Source organism: Aythya ferina (assembly GCF_964211825.1).
Source record: "Aythya ferina genome assembly, chromosome: Z".
In the NCBI taxonomy this organism is placed as follows: domain Eukaryota; kingdom Metazoa; phylum Chordata; class Aves; order Anseriformes; family Anatidae; genus Aythya; species Aythya ferina.
In genome coordinates, this window is record NC_140299.1 from 27,452,169 (window position 1) to 27,458,168 (window position 6,000).

Consider the following 6,000-nt stretch of genomic DNA (forward strand, 5'->3'; position numbering starts at 1 on the left):
AGGACCAACACTGACTTTAAAGAATTTCCTCAGAATTTCAAATTTGAGCTTAAAAAGCCCAACTATGGAACACAGAGTTCAATCACCTGCATACTTACCACTAAATTAGCATAATCTTAAGGATACCTGCATAATAACAAGCTTTCCCTAATATACATTTTCCCTAAGGTGTAGACAGGATAGCTGAACTTCTCTCAAGTAAAAGGATACATTTCTCTTCATTTAGGTCTAACTAGATGCAAGGCTGAAGTAATCCTTTCTATATAATACTGTCACAACAATGTTGTTTCATTATTGAACATCTTCTGGAAGACCCAAGATTTCAATTGTGATGAGGACATTATACCAGATATGACCACTGTCATGAATTTCCTCTGAATTTGGGATATGTCTTACAATCTACGTAGAAGATGCTCTAATGGATGATAGAGAGTTCAAAAGCACACACTATAGCATCTTTTCTAGAATTTCTACTGGCACGTAATATTTTATTCACAGATACCAAGTTCTTCTATACTGGGTAACTCCTGAAAGGAACATCTCATCTTCTTATTTACCACTTTATATCAAAATCTCTTTATTATTTACTTGTGGCTTCTACTATTACTGCTGATAAAGCAAGAGGATTAAGCGATCTGTATGAAAAATATAAAATCAGACATGCAGGGAAAACAATTTATATTAGAACTAAATATTTCTAACTATCATCTGAGAGTTGTGAAAATAGCCACTCTGATTATATGAATAACATGGGCCAGTTTTTAAGATCTCTGTTATAACATAAGCCCAACCTCTTTGGCCTCAGATATTGTACTTGTTTTCACAGGCATTGTTTTTCTTCAAACCTTCACAATGTGTACATATGTGTTAAAGAAACTTTAAGTCATCCTTATGCCCAATTAAATCTGCATTATTCTGAATTCAGAAACATTCTGAAATGTGTTTATTGGACAATCCTCAGAAGGCAGCCTCTAATATCTTAACTTTTTTTTTTTTTTTTTTTTTGCTTTATTTAAAACAAGGAGAGACTTACCCCGGCAGAGATGAGATTATCAAAGACTCATTGTACTCCTTTAGACCTGTTATCTACCGTAAAGAAAACAAAAAGCAAGGGCAACAACCTCAGTATATGCTCATTCTTACTGCCAATATTAAAAAAATATATATACAAATAAGGAAGACGTTAAAGCATATAGTTTCATATATTCTCTTTTTTCTTACCTAAAAGAAACCTGTCTTTCAAACACATTGTACAACTATTAAGGAGAAAGAGACAGAACTCAGAAGTGAGTCTTGCATGAAACTGCCACTGTCTCATGAAATTCCCTAATCAGTATTGACTTATCCAACCCACAGCTTGAAAGATTGCTAATGGAAGTAATAAACAAAACAAAACATAACTTGAAATCTACACTACAAGTGAGGGAAGCTGTGAAAATACTGCCAATTATCAAACAATAAATATAGCACAATTTGTGCAGTCACTGACAGAATCAAAATAAGACAATCACTAGAACAGACAGTGTCTAGCCTAAAATATGCTTTCCTGGTAAATTAAAGATATATCACAGTCATAAGCTGTAAAGTATATTACAGATACCCATTGGTTCAGAAAACAACTGTAATAGGGTATTAACCAGAAGCAAAATACTGCATGAAATCACAGTGTGTTACCCAGTTTTTAGTCAAGAAATACTTTCTACACTCTTCTACGGAGATGAGGTGGAAGAAGACATCAGAAAGGAAGCTGCCTCAAGTGGTTCAGTAATGTAACCAAATGCCCATCTGGATTTTTGCATATTAGAGGTGGAGAGATTTAACTAAGCAGGTATCTGAAGATGTGATACGGAAACGACACATATCTGCACCAGTGTATGTACTTCTGTGTTAGAGAGAAATGAGAAGCAATCACTCATTTATTTATTTTTAAACCAATCATTTCCTCTCATTAGTTTGCCTACTTTAACCTGTTCTCCCAGGGGCTCCAAAAGCATATCTGCTCCAGATTCCAGTGCTTGAAGCCTTCTGCTGCCTGGCTTCTCACACGTAAGTCAAGAATGTAATTACATGACTCTAACGTTCTTGTCAACACAACTGGTTCCCATTTGTTCAAAAGCTCCATTCAAACCTCACCTTGTTTGTTTTTAACTACTTGTTATGAGACTGAGTCAACAACTAAAGCTTTCACTTCTGATGCCAACTCCCTACTTACTTGGAGAGCACTGAAGTCAATCCTGGCTTGGAACCATGTAGCTCAGGGTTTGTCTACAGAAAATCGCAACAATTCAGCTTAAACTTGTCTATGCACCAGCTTGCAAACCCCTGTGCAAAACACTTCATTTTAATTCAATGTTGGCTTAAGATTTTTCTTTTCTTCTCTTCCACCCCCACCATTTTTTTTTTTTTTTTTAAAAGGAATTACATCAGTTGAACCTGAGTCAAAAAACAGACTGAAATACAGGTATCTATTTGGACTTTTGCACTTAAGTTTCCTTAGTTAAAAAAGCAGACTTCTGTTTTTAGCCCCTGATAATAGACTTGCCTCTTGTCACCACCTGCATCCAACACCAGCAACACCAGTGAACAGCCCCACTGTCCCCAGGCAGGTCCACACTTCTGGCTCAGCACACAGGAAAAAGAGGAAGACATGGTGAAGTAGGATGAATGGGATAAGTTAGATAATAAGCACACAGGGGAAGCTGAAGTTCCACTTTGTGTTTGATGGACGTGAAGATTTGCAATTTGGGTGTGTGGTGGAGAAACTATATGGCTTAAGTTTAAAATGAACATAAACATCTGCAGGTGCATGTTTGGATGGGACAGGTAAGTATAAGCACTGGACTGCTTACACTAGTTTGGAACACAGGAATATGCAGCAGAAAAGCTCTGGTTTTGTGTGGTTAGGAAAAACATGATCCTGGATGCCAGAAGTTACATCTGACGACCACATACCCGTGAACTAGGTTAGGAATGCCCTGGCCATCATTTCTGCAAGGATTTCCTTTCCATGTTTTAATACACTAGCAGTTTTCTTGAATCTTTGTACCTACTCAGCTGCTATTTTCCATTCTCTGCCAAATACGTTGTCTTGCCTTTCCCTCTGCTTTTATGTTTAGCATTAGTCAATTATCTAATTTAAAGCATTTCATGGCAAGCCTCTTCATAAGCATCGTATTTTGAAGGTTTAAGGATATTTTGCAAAAGCTTGTAGAAAACGCTATACAAACTAAAATTAAATTACTTAAATTATTTAATAATGGAATAATTTAACAGTAACGTGTCAGATTTGATTTATTTAAAAAAATACAAAACCAGTTTATTTTAAAAACATTCAATATATAGGAAAAATACATAGGAAATAGACTTTTTGATTGTTTAAAATCAAACTCTGAAGGCTAGAAGTGACATGTAGAAGTTTATTTCTGTATCACTATAAGAAGCTACCTTCCATTGTATCCATGTTCATGCACAAACAAATGTTTACGTACAAGTTATACATATGCATATGTATGTGAAATCTATCAATAGGTATAGAAAGCCAATCCAAATTATCTAAATCAATACTATGAAATAGTGGAAAGAAGTGGAATAGGTGAACAAAACATACATAACACACACACACGTATCATTTCATGTGTATGTTAGATTATAGATCCAACAACATTGGGTCTACACAAGTAGATCTATCAATGAAAGATTTAAAAGATAAAATCTTAGTATGAACTGCAGTCTTGACCTTGGGCCCCTATAGCATTTGCATATTATACATATATGAATACCCATTTTTATATATTTTTTTTTTCTGTCACATGTAAAATCTATCAACAGATGCAGAAAAACAATCCGAACTACCTAACTCAACGCTGTGAGACTGTGGTAAGAAGTGGAATAGGCGAACAAAACATATTGTTACATGTATTTCAATGTTCATAGAATCTGAAACTAAGTCAACTGACAGAATTGATTTCTGTGGTTAAAACTAATAAATCAAAGTCACAATGTAGTTAAGACATAAAAATAAAGGACAAGCAGTTTTATTCCTTTCAAAAACTAAGAAAGTCCTGCCCTGTTGCATGCTGGCAGAAGCTCTACTGATAATAACATACTGACTTCATCTGAACATCTTTCACAGATGCATGGTCTAAATTTTTATATGACGATGAAAACACAAGTTCTACAAAAGGATCTCTTTACCAATGAGATATTTTAAAAATGAAATGTCAGAAGTGATTATCAGCTGTAATGAAGGAGGATTACCCTTGCCTTTTTGCTACTTTCCTTTATAGCCATGGCATCTTGGTGTGCTCAGAGCAGGGGCTAGAAGGAAAACTGACTGAATTACACTCTACCGTAGCTCTGCCGCTCTGCTGGACAGCTCTATACATACCTGTCACCTAATCATACAGTAATTCAGTCCCTGAGTTTGCTGATTTACCCCATGAACCTGAAATTTAACCACATGTATAAGTTCTGGTTTAGGGACTCTTGTACGTGGATGTTCAAGAGAACATGAATACAGATATCCCAGAAAAAAATGCATTTTGGATGATCTAAGCCTACATTCGTAAACACACCATTGTTATTTTCACCTTCTCGTCACGAGGCATGCTGAGCTCAGTTCAGCAGCTGTTGTTACATCTATATCAATTTCTGAAGTCACTGAAATGCGTGTCACAGCCTGCATGCAATAGTAAACACGGTCCTTTATCAATATTAATTCTAATGAGAGACTTCCTACTTCAAGGCAGAGTAAACTGCTTTTTTAACCATATTTTCCCCCCAGAATTATAATGTTTGCTTTGCACTATGCTGCTCGGAGTACAGGCTAGCTATTTTGAAGAAACGCACTTTAAAGTAATCCTGATCAAACAGAAACTCTTCCCAATTGCGGGCACCTTCCCTCCATCCTCCCACATACCACCCAAAAATAACCGAAATTCACACAGCAGATGCAAGACGAGGACTTTTAGAAACAGACCATCCACTGCCATTCTGGAGCATAGCTGAGACTCTAGGTTAGCTACACGGGCTCCAGTCCCTACCAAGGGGCCCTTGTATGGTCAGGGGCATGTGATTATTTTCCCCCTGCTCATTTGCTCGTGTCCTGCAGCGACACAGCTCAACCTTTTGTTGGGTGAGCGCTGTGAGCACTGGGCTGCACCGGCGGAGTGCCGAAATACCACGTTAGGGACTGCTGGCGCAGGCAGGACAGCAAACAAACCCCTTACGAACCTGCACCACTCGCAGCAGAGCAAGCAGGAGGATCTCGCGGGTCCCGGGCATAGCTTCGCGTGAACGGACTGTCTGTCTATAGAGGGAGAAAGCAGGGAGCCTGCAGAAAACCACCCCAAAACCACTCGGGCCAGCTCACCCCACGGTGGCCCCGCAAGCTGCAGCGGCTACTTCCCGAGAGAGCCCGAACCGGCCGCCCTGCGTGCCGGAGGGGAGGCACCCGTGTCCCTCCCGCACTTCGCAGCGGGACCCCACCGAGCCCTGCCCGCTCGGCACGACCCCGGAGCCGGCGCCAGGAACCGCTGCCACGTCGCTACCACCCGGGGCTGCTTTCACTTCCTCGGCCAGGAGATGGCCGTGTGCCGCCACCCCAGCCCACCCCATCCCGCCCCTGGCAGCGCGGACACCTACCCACAGCATCCCACAGCCCGGCGGCAGGGGCGGGGAGCGGCCCGTGGCGGCGCGGCTCAGCGCGGCGCGTCCCTGTCCCGGTCCCGGTCCCGGTCCCAGCCCGGTCCTCTCCCCCCGGCGGCTGCGCGCCCCGAGGTGCCGCGGCCCCGAAATGGCCGAACAAAGGCGGCCCCGCTCCGCCGCCGCCGCCGCCCCTCCGATTGGCCGCGGGGCGGGGCGAGCCCAGGCGGGCGGGGGCGGGCGGGGGCGCCGCTCGCCGGTAACCGTGGCGACGGCGGCCTCGCCTCGCCTCGCCTCGCCCGCGGCTGGGGGCGGCTGCAAGATGGCCGCCCGGCAGCGCCCGGGCACGGGTAGCTC

At 42.0% G+C, this 6,000-nt stretch overlaps 1 protein-coding gene across 2 annotated transcripts in view; it reads right to left on the reverse strand.

Moving 5' to 3' along the window:
• The window catches only part of TNPO1 (transportin 1), an 83,613-nt gene extending 77,825 nt beyond the window's left edge, over positions 1–5,788 (reverse strand). The window contains exon 1 of one of the 2 annotated variants that reach the window (XM_084505267.1): positions 5,644–5,788. The gene's annotated coding sequence lies outside the window, so the exon portion shown is untranslated. The remainder of the gene's footprint in view (positions 1–5,643) is intronic. The other variant, XM_084505269.1, reaches the window with a different exon arrangement.
• Between the last annotated feature and the right edge of the window lie 212 nt (positions 5,789–6,000).